General features: G+C 37.6%; 1 long non-coding RNA gene across 2 annotated transcripts in view; it reads left to right on the top strand.

Annotated features, from left to right (window-relative positions):
- Positions 1 to 19,932, top strand: part of LOC106020607 (uncharacterized) — a 43,323-nt gene that overhangs the window by 10,708 nt on the left and 12,683 nt on the right. Inside the window, exons 2-4 of one of the 2 annotated variants that reach the window (XR_011803496.1) lie at positions 1,629 to 1,765; positions 4,061 to 4,239; positions 7,134 to 9,198. This is a non-coding gene — a long non-coding RNA (uncharacterized lncRNA). Of the gene's footprint in view, positions 1 to 1,628; positions 1,766 to 4,060; positions 9,199 to 19,932 lie in introns of both variants that reach the window. The other variant, XR_011803495.1, reaches the window with a different exon arrangement.

Genomic DNA, 19,932 nt, shown 5'->3' with positions numbered 1-19,932 from the left:
AAGAAGATAAACAGCACTGTGCCCATCAAGAGTGCTTGCCAAGCTCCCATCATGAATTTACCTCATGCTACTGTTAAGACCGATGAAAGCTTTCATGCACCTGGACCAGAACAGAGAAGCCATCTGAAACCTCCCTCATGGGCTGAGGCAGGCAGAAGTTGGACAGACGCAGGACAGATTGTGCTACAAAAAGCACAAGAGTCAATAGATTCAAAAGATTTAAAAGCTGAGTGTCATTCCTCATTGTGCCTCTTCCTTGCTCGCTGTAAATCAATACAAACTGAAATGTGTAAGTATTAGCTGCTCAGGAGTTGCATCATTACCACTGTCACATTTGGTGACACCTCCAGAAACATACCAGCAGCCTGTGTGTTGGAGCACACTGCCTCAGGTATCTACTGCCCCTCTCCAATACTCACACAGCTTGCTAAACTCCACTAAAGGTACTGCAACTGAATCTGAAAACTGATGGTTAAGTACTTGTACTTCAGTAATTCTCGGGATTTCATTATTTGCATAAAAACTGGATAGTTTTCCAATACAACCTCTATGAACTCCCCACTCATACAATGACTGCCGTTTTCCTTCTTATTTCTGCCCTTTCCATTCTTCTTTCCTTTCAGCAGCATGCGTCCTCTGCAACTGTGTGCAACCCTTGATGGTCCGTAGATAGAGAAGATATTTTCAAGCATATTGTCAAGGGCAGGGGGAAGAGTTTGTGACAGATTGAAACCATCTTTGCAGAATGCAGGGGAAAAAAAAAATCACGTTAAATGGACATTGAGAAGCAGTTACTACATTTAATATAAACAGTAGTATTGCTTTCGTGCACTTTTTTTTTTTTGTTCCAAATACATTAGCTCATATACTGGAATTGACTGAGTTGTTTTATAAGCTCTGTGCTTTTAAGCAATAGGAGTGGGGCCTCGCTGAGTTACTGAAGCTGTCTGGTGTTGTTCTGACAAATAGGGCACATGTCTTTAATTTGCATGCCTTGCTGTTCAGCTGTGCTATAAGTATATAGAAATTTGGTTGCAGAAAGTAGTTTGTGTTCCAGATATTCAGAGCGTCAATTTTTTATTTTCAAAAAAGTGTTGTTTTTCTTCTGCACCCTGCCTTTGCATTTTGCCTCAGTATTCTTGAGGTCAAACAGTGCTGTTCAACTATAAACATTATTGTTTTTTTTTCTACTCCATTTTTCTTGTTCTTTCCTGTCATGAGTTTCTTTCTCAACTCATTTAGTTCCAGGTTCAGTGATTCCTCGTTCTTTGCATCCTCCCTTGTATCTCACCACTGTTTCCATTTCTCTGCAGCAGCTGTTTGTTCCTCTGATAAAGATGTCTCCTCAGATCCTGTGTCACAGAACCGTGATGCAGAGGCAGCCTCCAGAAGCTCTCTAGGTGGCTGAAATATCTGAAAATCTTTTTTTGTTTGTTGAAGCAAATGCAGATAAGGTTTTTGGAGAGGAACACGAGTTCTTCTGTTTTCACATACAATTTTTAGACCCCAGTTTTGGAGGTCTAAGAATTTTGAGTAGGACTTCAAACGTATATATGATTGTAATATTTTTTATAGAGGTCTGACCAGCGTTCTAAAGCCAACTCGTACCGTATTCCTGATATTTTCAGAAAGCCTTAAAAAGCAAGTACCCCTGCCTGCTTCCTCAAACTCCCGATTACTACAATCACACTTGGAGTAGAAGACTCTACCGCAGTGCTATTGAAAAGATTTATTTCAAAACAGTATTTTAGTTTGAGCCTTTGTGGTAAGTACATCTTTTCATGGGGGTTGATTCTGAATTTTAGTTTTTGTACTGTCAAACCAAATAGTGCTTTCCAATCAGTTTATTTACAGTTATCATTTTCTCTGTTGTAACAACCTAAGTGTGCTTTGACATATATCAGCTTGGAATCTTATGAGATACACTCAGTTACTTAAAACTGAAAATTGGCTTTGAATGCTGCATATTTTAGTTTTTGGAAAGCTCTTACTTTCTCCTTATTCCCCAAAGGAGATAGCTATTTTATAACAGTACTGTTTGAGATAGGGGTATAAATTCTCTTCTAATTCCTTCTCTCAAACTAAACTAAGTGACCATGTGGAAAAGCTATTTATGAAATAATTGCATGGCAACTAAAATGTGAGAGAAACTTGTGTGAGCTGCCTTACAATACAGTGTAAGGATTCAAAGCAAATCTGTATGTATGGATGGATAAAATATTTCAACAGTTTCTAGGTCAATACAGTTTAGTTAGTTTCTATCTGACTGCAGTTTCTTTGTGGTTGTAACATTTTACTTGCATATTTACAAGGATGTTAAAAGATTGAGAAAAAAAGTTTATTTAACCATTAAGTGTTTCTGCAAAGAACAAATTCCATGGTATATCAAACAGTTCTCTGAAGCAAAATCAATCGAGTGTTTTCCTGTCTTTAAGCGAGAGTGTTAAGAGGATCCCAAAAGAAACAAAATTGCAAGTGGGTAATACCAGATGGTATTTCCCATCTTTGCTTAAAATTGCAGGCTAGCTAATTCCAAACTTGAAAAGAATTAAAACAGTTATATTTCATTACCAAAACTAAAGCAAAACAAAAAAAGCCACTTTATTAAAGAAAGTGCATCCAGTAAAGGCATACTTAATATACAGGCAACACTGAAGCTGGAAGAAAAAAAAAACACACAAACTGATTTCATCATGTTTGTTATTCTCTCTCCTAACCAGAATATTAATATCAAGTATGCGAAGACTAAAAATACCTGAGATAATATTTTGATTGATGTCATTTATATTTAGCTGAGATATTACGTAGCTTCAGCTAAAGAAAACTGGCATAGTCCTAGATAAACTTTCAACTGGATGGTAAACAAAGGATTCTACTGCCTTGGGTGAGTTCGTCTTGGAAGTTTACAGGAAAGCTGAAAACTAAAAAAAATCATGAAAAGCTCAAAACTATTTCTTTCCTAATTATATTTGAAATTTAAATGGTGTCCTGGTGCTAATAGGGTGGTTCACAAAGAAGCAGAAGTTGTCTCCATTAAAGATTTCAAGCAATTCTAAACTGATTTAGTATTAACTTGTCTAAATTCTGAGACATACCTGTTAGACTAAACTGGTGATACACATCACTCTGTGTTAGAGTACTAACTTGGAAATTAAAAAAAGATTTGTAAACTTGAAGTCTAGTTACTTGTAACAAAGTCAGCTATCAAGAATACACGGATCAGTGGAAAACAGGAACATAAATAAATACAAAAAGGATCAAGCTGGAGTATATCTTCCAACATCCCTAATAGAACAATGGTAGATGCTAGGAGAGTAAAAGGGAAAGGACCACAAAAATGTGTTGAGGCTTGCACACTCTCCCATAAAGCATCTCCTTTTGCTACTGTCCTTACTCTGGAAGTACTGCTTTGCTCCATTTAGAAGTGCTTCCAAGAAGGCAGATATATATTAGGTAGAGAAGACAAACAGCTGCTGAATCTACTAATGAACAAAGCTGAATTCTTCGTTCTACTCTTGTCATTCTACTAACATCTAAGCAAGTTACCTGCTCTAGAGAAAAGTCATTAAGCCCACAATATAAGCCTAATATAAAAATCATCTCTCTAGGGATAACATCTGCGAAGTAAAGCAGAAGCTGAAGAGATTTTCATTGGATTCTGCCTATTAGGAAAAAGCAATCCTTACGTAAAGCAAGGCAATGTTGATTAGATATGTCAAAACATAGGAAAAATGCTAACAGCAAAAGAGTTGCCAAAAACTGAAAGCCCCAAACCTAAATGTTTCGGTAGCTGTCGTTGTTGTTTAAGTAAATTTGTACAGCATAAGTAGATTTCCAAAGAAAATCATTAACCATAATACACCCTAAATCATAGCTGATACATTTGTACTTGTATGTCTTCAAAGACTACTGCCCCCACTGATACCAAATATGCTTGTATATTTCATGTGGACTGAGTTTTTAAGTATTTCCATTACCATAGTACAGGAATATTGTACTAACATGTTTGAATCTGGACAAAATAACACTGTAACACCTCTCCTTTACCATATTACCCCAGGTTTCAAGGCCAAGATTGCTTATCCCATTTCAACTAAGAAGAATAAAAGGGAAGAAGCCTGCAAAAAGTTCACGTTCCTCTCTCTAACATCAAGTTGCTAAGTAACTACTAGTATAAGACCTCACTCCTGAAGAACACCTCCTAATTTTTGCCTTTCAGATTTTCATGCAGCATAAAGGGTGAGCACGTATCTGAAGTATAACATCAGCATGTCACAACTGTGGGAAGAACAAAGAACGTATAATTGTTCAGATTTCTTTAGTCATACTTGCCATGACCCCATGAATATTACTTTGGAAACCACAAGAATTTCTCTGTGCTACTGACTGCTTTGCCACCGAGATCCTCTCACTGCTAGTGACAATTTGCCTTTCTCAAGGAAATGTCCTCAGTGGCCTCTACAGGGGGATCAAAGTTCATTAAGCAAGGATCTTACTTCCTAACACTTCTAAGTAAATGTTATTACTCTACTTTCTTAAAGTGACTTTTTTTTTTTTTTTTTTTTTTGTCTTTGTAGTTACATAGCTTTCCATAAAATACAAATTAGTTTTGTCCTAAGCCACCACAATAGCCTGTTTCCTTTGAGGAAAGATCTAAATAGGTAACAGGAAACAGAGCAGCAGAGCAATCTTCTCACACTGCCCTTTTTGACCTGATGTTCACTCTAGGGCAAGAATGCTCTGTGGGTCAAGCTATTATTTAATCATTCATTTAAAGACTGCTGGATATAGCTGGGGGTAGCTCAGGCCCATGGATTCCTCACTTCTAAAAAACAGATTGACCCTTTAGAAGTTAGGCTTTTTTCAAAAATATATGTATTTTTTTCAAGTGTGATTTCTCAAGTCATGCTTCGGTCTACTCTGAAAATCAGAACGTAACTTGAGAGTGATGAAATGTTTGTTCCCATAAAGTAAATGTTATATGCGTTCTTCTACATAAAGAACATAATAGGACACTTCAGAACATAAACGAAGCACGTATATATATACATACATACACACACACAAACTTCCCTACGTTTGAGGTCTTGAGGTCTTGACTTGCTTCAAATAGTTTACAGTAAGAGTTAACAGAGTTAGATTTACTCTAAGACACGTTTAAGGGAATCTTTGTTAGTGCCACAACATAGAAAGGCAATGATTATAACACTTATTTCCTTGTCTTATCAAATCATTGTCAGTAAAATATAATTCAGCAGTAAAACAACTGAAAAAACAGAAGAGTGAAAACATAAGCATACATGTCAACAGCAGCAATACATAGTCTGCATTGTACTAGATCAGCTAAGGTTGATCCCCTGACAGAAATGTCAAATAAAACTACTCCATGGAACAAAGTGGTTGAAAACCAGGATGCAAATAAGAAGGCTTACATGCCATAGAAAATAATACAAGAAAAATGATTCAGTAGCAAGTTACACAGCACTGCCAGAGCACTTTTACAACTGTGACAGTTTCCTCATATTACAAGGTAAAGAACTACAGAACAGCTGGTTTAGTGACATGGTGAAAGTCACAGCGAAGTGAGATTGGACCCAACTCTCGCTGCAACCCAGATTTTTATCATCAAATTGGACAAGTAATAATCAAACTTTGCAGTCCAGCATCTGAATAGATCTCAGACACATTGTGGGATAGATATATTCAAGCTACGTATGCCATTTGTCTAGTATTTATCTGTGTGCATCTCTCAAAACTGCTCAGCCTTACAGTTTTCTCAGAATTCTAGTTAAATGTATTTGAGCTATTGCTGAAGAAGTAAAACTTCTTCAACAGAAGTAAAATAAGTTAGAAGTTAATAAGTTAGGTTGTTGAAGAAGTTTTACTTCTTTACTGTTGAAGAAGTAAAACTTCTTCAACAACCTAACTTATTAACAATTTTTAATCTTTTTTTTTTTAATGGTCTGCAGACATTTAAGGATTCTTTTTACTTTGTCCAAGAGCAGGCATTGTGACAGTACAAAATCAATTCCTTGACTCCATACACAATCAGCATTTATAGACATCTGCAAGCTCCCCATGTTATTTGTGTGCAGTTTCAATTCACAGCTGAGAAACATAACAATCAAACAAGATTAAATAGTACACTCATAACAAAGTCAAAATGTACATTTCATTAGCTGTTATACTGAAAAATGTATTTAATTCACCACAAATCATCTTTAATTTTCAAATTCATACGTTGCTTGCTCCTACTAGACTAACCATTAACATTTGGGCAATCTAGAAGCAATTTCAAGACCTCCAGTCAAGCTTGTTTTTTGCAGTATTAACACCAAATCTAATTTAAAATTTGCAGTGACACCATGGTATTGTAATAAATTCTTTCTTTAGAAAAAATATACGCATGTGCCAAATTCTCATACTTGGCAGGCAAAGCACAATTATGCAGTATTCTTTCTATTCTGAAGACAGCAAATGACATCCAGTTCTTCACAGTGGAAGAAAGTTACACTAAAGAAAGTTACATTAAGCACAAAGAGACTAACCGTAGCTGCTGTGCTATAGTCAGAAGCGTTATTAAGTTTGCATTATAAGAGCATGGGATTTCAAAAAACTGCATAATCAGAGAGTTTCAAACAATACATGCAAAATCAAGGAGTGGTTCTGCTCTTCCGCTGAACCAGACCCCAAACACTCATTGGTTTGCCAGTCAGGAATGTACATAGTAGAAAAAGATACAGAAAAGAAAAAACATGTTCAAGAGTGTAAGTGTTCTTCTACAGCTCAGGTAAAACAGCAATATTAAAAAGCAAAGCAGAAGAGTTTTAATTTTTAAAAGCACAAACGTGCTATTGGAAAATGTGGCTGACTCAAAAATTCTGGCTGGAGTTTTCCCTGACTGAAGTGCTAATCTCAGCATGGCAACTTGCATGTGCATTCCTTTTTGCGGGTCAGAACGTAGCATCTTTATTACAATGAGGTAGCGACATAAATCCAGGAAATTCATGACTGTGTACTGGGCATGTCAATATTTTTTGAATAAAATACTGGTACACTAATCCAACTGCATGGAAATACCAAGCTGTTCTTTGAAAATAATTATTGATTTGTGCCTTAAATTCTTTTGGCAGAGACCATACCACATGGGATGCTGAACAGAGTTTCCTGTAGTTTACAGCCTCACAGTGGTAATTATATGAAACTGTCTTTAGACACTGCCAGTGGAGCTTTTAAATGGAATAGGAAGAATTCCTGTAGAACACCAGAAGTCTTTCATCATACCTCTACATTATCCAAATAAAATCATGATTACTTCCATATGATCTTAATTCTCATTACAAAAGTATATTTTAATTGACTTTATGTAGAGTTATAAAAAAGCTGAAAAGACCATTTACCCTCCATAGAAGCTGCTAGAAGAAAACCTGACTTTCATGTAGAATTTAAATATATCTAATGTGAAAATATTTGTGGCATACTAGCATTCATTCGTTGTTTTTAGAATACCTATGATATTCTGAATTTGAATAGAATTAAAATATATCATGTTAATAAATAAAGAATAATATGTTCTTTACTCACCAGATTTTGTGAAGTATATGCTACTGATTTATAAAATTCCAATTACTCTTAACACTGTATAGGTCTAGAGTAAAGAAATATTTAAATATAGCTCAGGCATGTTCAGGACCTGCATGAGACTGAAGTCAGACTCTCTAAACATGGACTACAGCAATGCATTTAACTTCTTAAAGCACATTGTGTCTAGGCATTCACGCAAACAACTTCCCTTCCAGTTAAGATTAGTAGCCTGTATCACACAGTAACAATTTACTTCCAAAGTCCTGTAAAAGATTCTATTGAATCGGTATTCTACAAAATGGATAAATATTTCACAGGCATTCAGTTGGAAAATACAAAAGGTGTACATACAGTGGGAGCGTTCCTTTAAATTGAAACATACATGCATTCAAATTTAAAATATAACCTGAAACACCTAAACAAAAAAATTTTAAAAAGAGGCTTCTTGACTAGGCAATGAGAAAGCAACTCCCCTGTCAGGGGACACATCAACCAGTTTCTCTCTTCCTGATGCTTAGTCACCTCTCCTGGCCATATTTTATATTCTCCTTCCTCAAACTGTACTCTAACATAACAGTACAGTCATTCTTCCTCTACTCCTATCTCTGTTCTTATTCTCTTTTTATTTTCCTTTCCCCCATGACCTCTCAGACAGTGAGCGTGGGTTTTCCAAATCCCCCAGGCTCCACTCCAACCCAAGCTGGAATAATTAAGCAGGAGCTCAGATCCCAAACTAGACCTGGCTTTCATCTGCAAGAAACATCATTTTTACCAAGAACGAAGAAAGCAGCAACTACCTGGATTATGATCAGTTTGGTCATTCAAATAAAGAACAACATTTCAAAGTATGGAAAATTCTAGAAATCGAATACAGCTTCACAGAACAAACGAGATCAAAATTGCCCAAGCACGTTTTAAGTACCCGCTGATACAATTCTTGAAAATACATATATGTTTTCCTCTCAGAATCATAACATCAACAAGGAAACAGTATCTGTAGTTATATTTCATTTATGACAACAAACGAGGCACAGCCGGCCACCTGTTCCCCACCCTGTCTGCTGCGTTTTTTCTCCCCTTCTTCTGCAAAGAGGAGACTAGAAAACACTTCAGTAGTTCTTAAGACAAACAAACAAAAAACACAATCAAAAAAAGTAACATTACTCACCAAAACACTAAAAATCAACACCATCCCTCCCACAGCCGTGAGGGTTCTCACAACTGCCTCCGTCACAATGTGCATCAACTGCCGCCATTTTGTGGCACCCGTGAGGCGCAGCTTCCCTCTGTCTCGTGCGTACCTGGCCTCTCGTGTACCCTGACCGAGCGGGCAGGGGAAGAGGCGCTCCCTGCGGGTGTGAGGCTGAGGGGAAAACTGCTTGAGAAAAAGGATCGCGAAAACGACGGCAGAGAGAAGAAAACACGTTTCTAAGTCGCTCTTGATCCGCCAGCTCCGTGTTTTTGGAAGCCTAGGAGCCCCGCCTGGCACTCCCGCTCCCCTTGGCAACGTACACAAACGCCCTTCGGCGATCGCTGCTGCTCGGCTGTGAAATGGCGGCCTCTGCTGCCTCCCCGCCTCGAGGCGCTGCTCCCGCCCCAAGTGCGAAGGAAACTGTAAGTTTTGAGTGATTTTTTCTCTTTCTACCGGTAGAGTGTTTGTTTTTTAAAGAAATAGAAGGCAAGCTGTTGCTGTCATTGAAATAATAAAGAAGCACGAAGGTACCTGAAGCCTACCCTTGTGGATGCCTTCGTGTATTCTTTAGTTTTTCTGAAAAAAGCAGAGGCAGTACACCTGTTTTGTGCTAAAAATACTATTTAAAATAAGTATAGGTGGCAACTATTGTGTTTTTGGCCAAGGGAAAAACAGTGAAGGAAGAGCAACAGTTTACATTTGCATCAATCTGAGGCTAAAAAAACCTCTCAAAAGCCATGAAATGTTCAAATTTTTAAAGTTCAAAATATGAAGACTGAAGGCTTTTATCCATAGATAGTGCCACTTATAGAATTATCCGGTCTTGTAGCAGTGCTGGAGTGTGGAGATAAAGTAGGAGGGCAAATAAATCTGCTTTGTGAATACAAGAAAATAGTTTTCATAAATAATCCAAGAGCTGATGTAGGAGTAGAGTTGTATACCTTAAAATAGAGGTGCCTGGGCTGCATTTGATTGAAATGATCTTCTCCAACTCAGGAGTGAAAGTTGAGTTATTGTTTACGGCAACTTGCTTTCCCCTGACCCGGATCAGGCCTGCTGAAAATGATGGGAAACAGTTACTGAGGTGTTTGTTAATGTGGATAAAATATTTTGCATGCTATCTAAAGCCTCTCCACATTAGGGATTGAGGTTAGGGGAGAAGAGATGGGAAGATCAATGTTTTGTAATACCATGGAGTTTTGTGGCTTTTTAAATTTGTGATCTTGCAATAAGGATTCCTAATCCTTAACAGAGAAGGCATGGATTTTGTGGAGAGAAGATGGTAAGTTACAGAGCACAGTAAAATGTATTTTTTTTTCTTTAATGGAAATATCAGAAACTGGCAGAAGGCTTAACTCAGAAATGTAGGCTGACTTTCTATAGTTAATTATAAAGAGAATTTGCAGAGAGAAATCGCTTCCTTTTAGTAAATTGCATGGGTTTATACATCGTGCTGTTACCCAAACTTCATAGAATGGTGTTAGGCAACAGCTCTAAAAAGAAGCTAATGTTTGTGCATTTATAGCACAGCTCTGGTGGCTTTTCAATGCTACAATTTAGCATGACTTAGTGCATAAGATAAAGAAGATCCCCCAAAGTAACACTGCTGTTAGCGAACTGGATTTGAATCAACTCCGAATGGGAAGTGCCAACTAAAGGTGGTTTCAGGACATGGCTTAATCTGTGGTGTGCTTTCGGAAAGCATTAGGTCCTGAAGTTGACTTTTGTCTTGTAGCCATACTCACTGATTTTGAGAAGAATAATATTTATATATGAAAAAAATTGATTATTTTTCCAGTGTGATGTTGAAACAGCCTTGGTGAGAGTTATTTAACCTTTTTTTTCTCTTTTCCCAGAATATGTTATGTCACAGCTTTGTGTCACACTTCTCAGCAATGGGATAACTGAAGAATAGTTATATGATTTCTGATTGTTAAGTGTTGGTATCAGTGTATTTCAGAATATGTTTTATGAAGGTTGCTTCTTAGATGTGTTCCAGCAAGGAAACTCGTCTGTTTTTTATTTTCCAGACTGTGTTTTCTATGTACTTCAGAATGTATTTTAAGTTGAAAGTCTGAAAAATTACTTTGTTGCTCCAGGGACACAGATCCAGTGTTTCCTGCATTAGTCATAGACAAAGCAATTTCAAAATTGTGGGGGGAGGCATTTATGACTTGTCTGGGGAGCTCCATTTTTGTGCCTGTGCGAGATTTTACTGGATTTACAGAAACTTCATTCAGAGAAATTGGAAGAAAACAGCAGTGGAGGGCTGGCACATGATCCCCAATTGCAGTGGTCTGTAGTTGTCTTGTTAGTAATGTGATGGTTACTGGAAAGTGCTGGACTTTGCCTCTTGAAACTGCACAGCCAGTTAATTAGAGGGAGTGACCAGAGCAGCAGCGGTATGGAACTGCGTGCTCTGAAGAGGCTGCTGTAACACAGATCAATCTGGCTAAAAAATTTATCAGCTGTCACTATATAAGGAACAGTAGAAACTATCTTACTAAATGAGTCGAAAATGGTTTAGATATTCAAGATAGATTTTCTATGGCTGTTTAACTGTGAGCCTTGCTATTCTATGTTTTCTTTGTGTTTTTGATAGAAACTTTTACAAAAGCCTGATTTTCATAGATCCAGCCTTCCTCATGCCAGTTCATGTAACCTGGCTTATGTTTCTGTATTACAAACTAGCTGCTTCAAAGGCACTAATCATAGCAGAGTGCTTTATTTATGCATGTTCCCATACACTTTTTTCTTCATAAGCATAGTGGATATAATACTATTAATATGCAGATTTTTGTTGTTTTTATTTTTTTGCCAGAGGAGTGATTTGTGTGTATGTGTTTTGGGAGTCCTAGCATAGATCATAGTGTATCTTTTGGGTTTTGATTTAACGGGTCACAGAATCACAAAACCTTTCAGGTTGGAAGAGACCTCCGAGACCATTGAGTCCAACTTCTGACCTAATGCTAAGAAGTCCTCCACTAAACCATGTCCCCAAGCTCTACATCTAAACGTCTTTTAAAGACCTCCAGGGATGGTGACTCAACCACTTCCCTGGGCAGCCTGTTCCAATGCCTAACAACCCTTTCGGTAAAGAAGTTCTTCCTAATATCCAACTTAAACCTCCCCTGGTGCAACTTTAGCCCATTCCCCCTCGTCCTGTCACCAGGCACGTGGGAGAATAGACAACGTCTAACGTTCCCATTCTGTCTAATGAGAGTGAAATTTATTAATGGTTGCATGTGAGAATGGCAGTATCGGTTTTAGGATGTTATTTCAGGATAGAAGTTTATATTTGGCCTCAAAAATGGGTTGTCTGGGAAAAACTAAAACTAAACAGTAAATACAAAATTTGATCTTGTTATTCTGTCAGGATCGAAGACAGGTGTTTCCTGGGGTAGGAGATGAAAGGAGGATCATAGAAAAGAACAGCAAAAGTATAAAATGGATGTATGACAGAGCTTAAAAGAATTCAAAGGCTTTGGTGTGAAAGGTGAGAGAGAGATGTTGGGTCTAAGAGAGTGCTTTTGCTGTTCTGGCTGGGGAAGGAAATTGAATAAGAGGAATGTACTGTTATTTTGTATATGCCTACAGTTTTTTAAGAAGAACCAAGAGTTTGTATGTTTGCTTTCTGAGGTGGGGGAAATACCAGGGAAACTTGATAAAAATGCTGAGTTTAACATCGTGTGCGCTCTTGTCTGTTAGGGTATGCCAACAGTTTATTCAGCTAATCTTATTAATGGGTGGTCTTTGATATACAACATCCCCAAGCTGTTTTGTATCTCCTTCCTTACTGGGTATTTGAGTTGTTATTGCTGAAGCTGAGCATCTCATAATTTTATTTTTTTTTTAGGACTGTATTTCATTTTTCATTTACTCTTGCTTGAAATAAATTTCTTTGTTTTTCCTATGTTTATATGGGATTTTTTTTTTTTTTGTTTGTTTATATGGGATATCTAGGCGTAGCATCTTGCAGATTAGTTTTTGTTGAGCCATTGTAAACCATCATCTAGGATTGTGTGTTTTTGATAGTTTCCCATGGTTTCTATTCTGGTGCAGCATGAATAGCTGAAGGGGTCACTGCCCTGCCTTTTTCTACGAAGTGCTGTTTATGCAGAAAGGTTGACTAAGTGGGGTATGTGCCATGCCTGAACTTCTGCAGTTTAGCTCTAGGTGTATGAAAGTTTTCATTCCTGGCTGCTTATTGGTTTAGGCATTGCTGTATATTCTACTCATCTGTTCATTCATGTCTACATTTGACTCAGTTTCATAAGGGATCTTGTTCTTTTCCGGTGTGCTGTTGACCCCAACAACTGGGTAGGGAATGAAAATGATCCATGTAATTTTCACTTCAGATTATGTATTTGTTTTTAGAATTACACATAGCATATTTGCTAATATTTTTTCCCCCTTTTGGTTCCTCTTTATCCTTTCTGCGACATTCTTGGGAGGTCATTTTTTCATGTGAAAAACATGGAGTTCTTGAGTCAGAGGTGAACTCACTGTTTAACAGCCTCGTGTACCTAATAAAGTTGACAACCCTGATGAAAGTTGTGTGGTACGTACTGTAATTCTGTAAATCAGCTCTTATGTATCTAATACTTAAGTATTTTACATACTTCCTCAAAAGTTAATTAATATGCAAACCTGGACTCGTGCAATTAAATCCAGGTTGCTCTTTACTTCCATTAGTTATGTGCATTAGTTTCTGGACAACATTAGTGCAAACATATTGAGTACAAAGTACGGGATTGAATGTGAGGAAACACACTTCCTTAAAAAAATAAAAAAGTTTTTTTTATACTAAATTTCTCATGAGCACAGACATAGATTATGAACTACTGAAGAAATCATGCTGGATACAGATGTTAATTTGTTTATAGCTTGGTAATCTCTGTAAACAGGCTAAACTCTTAAGACTCTGCCTTAAAATATTTTGTGAGAATGTTTAAAACAAACACAATAAATGTATTTTTCTTTGGTATTTTGGGCAGTTGATATATTAAACACATTGATGAAAAAAATGGGTTTTAACAAATTGCTACTGATCAGATCTTTAAAATATTGTGTACTTAATTCTGAGGTCTGTCTGCCATTTCCGTACCAGACTGGTAGAAGTGCTGGTTCAAGTGTTGTGTATGGGTAGCTCTTAGTGTCATAGAGTCCAACTGTTATTAGCATCACTAATTGTAGATAAAAGACTGGGGGGTGTCCAAGCCATTTGCTAAATTCCACCCTACTGCCGGTAAATAGTGATAACTTCATTTTTGTTTCAAAGTGTATTTAATCCGTTTATCAGAAAAAAGATGCAGTGTACTCAGATGCCTTTCCCGTTCCAGAAAGATGACAGTCCAAATACTTCGTTATAGTTAGCACCCGCAAAACCAGGTCAAAAATACAGTATAAACTTGCAGAGGTTTGTTTTCCTACTTATTGGCAAAATGTAACCTAGACCAGCTTTATCATCTATGAGAAATATACTCTTCTGCCAGTGGCTTCCAAGTGACAAATGATAGTTTGGACATGGTTTTATTTGAACAGCTGATTTTGTGTTAATAACACTTACTGCTATCATTTATGCTCTGACATGGTACCACTGCTGCTCCTCAACTCTCTCGCATCTCATTGCAGAATCCTACTAAGTTAGGCTAGAAGTGGCCGTGGTGAAGCTATCTGATTCCATCTTCCGCTCAAAACATTTTTTTCAGCTAGTTCAAGGAACAGTTATTTCTCTGAAGTTAGTTTGTTCAGGATTGTATCTAGTGGCATGATGTGAAAGGTTGTCTGATAGCTGTCTCTACAAAAACACTGAAAAGTTGCTGGGGACAGTTAAGTAATGTTCCAGAAATTGCATTTGTGGACTGGAGCTTGTAAGAACAGAAGACAGACCTTCTAGAAGCCTCCTCAAACCCTACATTGTTCTGTCCTATAGACTAATTTTCTATACAGAGACAAGAATGCAAACTGGGAAGCCCGATGTCCCAGGCCTCTGCCCGTTATCAACCTTCCCTTACTTCTGACGTTTTAATGGAGCTCAGTAGCTGTACAGTGCCTAATGAGGCAAGAGCAAACAGTTGATGCGAGAGAAAGGAGAAAAGTGGAACAGACATATTACAGTGAGTTTAGTATTTATAAAGAAAAGCTTGAAAAATAATTTTTCTTTCTGAATCTGTGTTTTCTCTCTGCACTGCTTACAAACTCAAACTAATATTTCATCATTTTCACTGTCCTCGAAAGAAACTTCTGTTTGAGGCAGGGGGAGAATGACAGGCATACTTGGGAGAAAAGCGTGGGGCTTTCTTTTGTTTGGGGTAGGAAGAAGTGCGATGTTACTGTCTTTGCAATGAAAATAATGGGAGATGGGTTCTCTTCTGGGCTGTTCCCGTGCTAGAGCAAGGAAGAAAATAAGAGTGTCTTCTGTGAGAGATCGCCTGACTTCCAGGTTGTCTGGTTTGCTAGAGAAATGATGGTTCTGATTCTTTTAAATTGATTGAAGGAACTTAGGGCTAATGCCATTGCTCCCAAGCTTCGACTTTCATCTCTTATATCTTATTTATTTATTTTTTATTGATTTATTTTTTCTCTCTCTTTTCCCGCTTCTATAATTTGCTATGAATAGCATCTTCCTTGTAGGGCAGGAATAGAGCCATGAAGTAAAAGTAACCACTCATGGGTCTAGAAGCCCCTGTGCAGAGTGAGTGGATAATTAAAGAAATAGCCAGCCTTTTATATGGCTGTTCTGCTTACAGGTTAGTGAAATCTCTGTACTTAAATCTGGCAGTGCATTCACGCTGGCAGTAAGTGAATTGTTTTAATTGTCTCTGGTATGAATTACATGTGAGATGTGTTTAGGGTCTGTGTTGTTTCTAGGGAAGCGAGGTCAGACAGCAGTCACGGTTCAGCTGCATTCTGGGCTGTTTTCACAGTGGACTGTGGGATGTATCTACGATGTCACAGGAGTTTATGATTTAGAAAGAAAAACACAGTATAATTCGTCCTGGATATGTTATAACTTACATAGATATGCCAGCAGCAATTCAGGAGTGGCACAATTGGTGAGAAATGGGTGTGAAAGCCATTCGGAGAAGCTGGCTGCTGCAGAATAGAGTTCTGTATGTTATTTATAATTTTTCTTTGAGATGAAAGGTATCTTGCCACAGTTAGTTTTTAGGTGGCAAGTAAAAAAGATAAACTAATTGAAAGTAAGGATATAATTATAACCTTGAAATGTTAATGCACAGTATTAGTATATACAGTGGTAGAATATTCAGCGTTTACATTGGTAGCCTGGTTCTATGTTTGATGAATCTGTTCATTACATGAAAATTTCTCAGTTTTAATAAAAAGCCATTGTAAACCTTCATTTTCCTGCTCTCCCTTTATTTCAGGCAACTGTGATGTTCATTAGATACTAATATCTTGATCCATCTTCACATGTGCAATCTTTCTCACTCAGCTTCACTAAGGAAAAAAAGTAACAGTGAATAAAATCCCTACAGCACGGGTTATAATACAAGTGGGTGAAATATGGAAGCTAAAAATAGGAAATATTACTGGAATAGTTTTAATATACATCCTAAATCATAAGTAGTAATGTTGCTGCAAGAGGGAAAATTTCTTGAATTTATGTACTGTGGTTTGAAATAAGAGTATTGATGTTTCAAATACTACTAGACAGAATTAAACCTAAGCTCCGAAAAAAACCAGATTTACATCCAAGATCAATGATATTTCCCATTGTAATTTCTTAAACAGAAATATGGCATGAGCTGTCATTGCCAAGGAGTTGAATATATTTTAAGAAGTTAAGCTGAAATCAATACTGTACTGTAAAAGCAAGATTCCTTTGCAGGTAAAGGAAGCCGAGCACTGGGCCTTCATAAGTAAGGATTACTTTAAGGTTACAGGTCTGCTTCTAAACGTACGGGGTTTACTGATTCTTGTAATTTCTGCAGTTAATTTTTCAGCAAATTTTTCTATATGAAAAATGGTGAAGTCCCTGATACACTGTTTTCCCACTGGGGAGGATGCGAAAGCTGTTTCTGTGGATCTTTGTTCTTGGGATTGAGGAACACAGAAGGCTCTAAGGTGATTAAAACTAAATGAAATTTCTGTTTATAGTACAGGTCTCCTGACCCAATGGGAATCTTCTTAAACTGAGTGTTTTGTGCATGTGTACTTGGCTTGAAGCCAAGCAAAACTCATCAAGCCTGATGTGTTCTCCTGACTTCCTCAGGTCCCTGCAAATTACTGTGAAGTGCTTGTCAGTGACAACGTAATAAGCCTGGGGATGTAAATGGTAGAAAGAAATCTTACTATTTGTAAAATGATACGGTTACACGGCATTTAGCATCTCTAACCTTTAAAGAGCTTTTCTGAACATGTGCTTCCTGCTCCAAGGAACTTTATGAAGCAAAATAATTCTCATCACGTTTCAGGCAAATTCATTTTTATTGGTGCAATAGCTCAAGTCATGCTGCACTGTTTCCTTTTTTAGTATGGGGTTATGGATAGGGCTGGCCTTTGTGTTTTCATGTTAACTAGAGACTTAATGCTGTTTGTTAATGGTCAGGTTTGATCTCCTATGAAAGGAGGCTTCTTCTTAGTTGACAGTTTTCACAATTGATTTTGTAGTTGCTATTTACTAGTCATTTTTTGTCTTTGCCGTGTCCATGCTAGTGGCAGTTCACTGCCTTTTGTGTGTGTGCATCACTAACATAACTTGTTTTACACTTTGTTCTTGCTCTCCAACTAACAACTTTTACTTTCTTTACTAGTGAATTAGTAAATTGTCCTCTCTTGTGTAATGCTTGCCTATATGCCCTTAAAAATAAAAGATTTGCATTTTATTTTCAAAGATTAGTATTACTTATTCCTATATGGCAGGTTAACCTCAGTATCACAGAAGGAACAAAAGGGAAGTTACCCTAGTTAAATGTATGCAGCCTTTCCTTACCCACTATTTACCAAGGAAGCTTTCTTGAGAAGTGCAGTGGTTAGCAGTTCAGTGGGTAGGGAAGCATCATTGCCCATCAAAGTTTTTGTAATAGATAGAGATGCCTACAGAGAGTTGTACACACAACTGAAGTACCCAGGGACTGAATAGGTAGTGCAGGGGGCTGAGAGGCAGGAGCAGCAGCATCTGGATAGTTAACTGGAGGGCATGCTGGCTTTTCATAGTGGCTCACTGCTCAGCTGCTTCATCTGCGGGATCAAATATATGGCCGTTACCCTGTTTTTCTCCATCCTTAGTTTGCTGGATTGGTTTTGATTCGTCTGGGGCAGATAATGTCAATAATGAAGGTACAGTTTCTGAAAGAGGCAGCATGAATGGTGACATGGGAACATTTACATTATAGTTTCTATGTTAACTTTGTTTTGAAACATTGAGTAACTATGTCCCAAAGAGCAGAGTCAATTGCTTTAAGGGATACTTAGTTGTGAGATTAGTTTGCGTAACTGGGGTTGACTCAGTGGGCTAGAGTAGACAGATTTTAGGCTTGCAAAAGTCCCTTCTTTTAACCTGTAATAGAAATTTTGATATTATCTTAATTAGCATGGGGGAGAACTGAAAAACACCACCAACAACCGAGAAACAACCCCTAGCTATGTTGAATGGTGAAAATAATGAACTTTTCTATTTTTCTATTTCTATATTCTTGCCTTTTCCAATTGCCTTTGTTATGGCTGGTAGTGGTTGCTAATGCTCTCCTGTGTTGATTTTAATCCTTCCCCCTTTTGTAATACATAACGCCTGATGAACTAATTTAGTATTTTTCAGGTAAAGAGTAAGTGCAGACTTTGCCATGTGTAATTTTGGGCAGTCTAATGAAATTATTCCTTTATCATCAGCATGAATTCATACCAAATTTTTAATGTCTATCTGTAAACTGTTCTGTTGCCGTGCTGTTCTGAATTTTAGCTGAAGCTGTAGGAACTAGCAGTATGGATTTATGTTTGTATACAAAGTTTTATGAAGAGGTGGAATGGTTGGCGTGCCTCTTTGAAGTTAAGCAGCGTAAATCAAAAATTTTGGGTTTCTGTTGTTTATGAATAATGGCTTTATTCTGATTATTTCTGACGAGACATTTTAAGAGATTTTCTTATCCCTGAGGAAATGTGCCTGACATGCAGTTGAAGAGGTTTTTATGGATACAGAGCTTTTATGGTAAGATAAAGTGTTATTTAATCACAGCCACATGGCCTCTTCCATATATACTCTCTTTAAAGGAGAGTGTGTACTCAGGTTGCTGGATGTTGCCATAGTGTAGGATATTACCATGAAGCACATAAAAGAGTGGTGAAGTTACGAGTGCAAAGGGAACTAGACTTTTCATTAAAATATTTTAAATGAATGGCCTTCTAACTCTTACATTCACGTTGTCTGAGAAGATCTACAAACACTTGGACAGAACTACTGGTTGGATCTCAGTTGCTAGTCCTAGCTGCATACGTGTATGTGTATAACCAAGGAAAATCTTGGTTTGTGTAGTATGTGTGCTCCACTCGGAGTGTTGCACTGAAACCTTTCTTCACTTTGGTGTTCTGAATCAGCTGACTGCAGGTAATATTATCAATTTGATTGTGGACCAGTTTTAAAAGTTCTAAGAATGACGGAGCACCCACAGCAAACCAGGCTGTGGAACACAGGGTACAGCCTGAATTGCTGGCTTTTCTGTCCGGGGGGGGGATGTTGCTGTGCTTTTTTTTTTCCACATCCCGAGTTAGAATTTGAGCATAGTTACTTCTTGAACAGTCTCACAGCTGCATCTAAACCATACGGAATAAAAAAGGAATTGCCAGTCAAATTTTAGAGTAAAAATTTCCCAATTTACCACCCCAGCTCTCACGGTATATCTTGAAAATTAACTTGGGGATGCTTCTCCAAGAAGGATCAGAATTTGAAGCAAACTCTGAGTTTAGAGGCCTTTTTGAAACTTCAAAAAATACTACAAAGCTTTTGCTTTGAGGGCAGTTAAGCTTTAGCTCTTAACTGCCCTCAGAAGTAGTACCATGCAGTTTTGAAACCAAGCATGCTTGTGTTGTAGAGTGGCACACGGGAGAAGAAGGTGTGGCTTTCAATGCAGTACACTTTCAAGCAGCTGCTTGTGATGTTACAGCATGAAATCACAACACAATGTGTTAAATTACTG

Source organism: Anas platyrhynchos, chromosome 1 (genome assembly GCF_047663525.1).
Source record: "Anas platyrhynchos isolate ZD024472 breed Pekin duck chromosome 1, IASCAAS_PekinDuck_T2T, whole genome shotgun sequence".
NCBI lineage: Eukaryota > Metazoa > Chordata > Aves > Anseriformes > Anatidae > Anas > Anas platyrhynchos.
The sequence above is the reverse complement of the archived record's forward strand: the minus strand, read 5'-3'. Positions and strand labels throughout refer to the sequence as shown.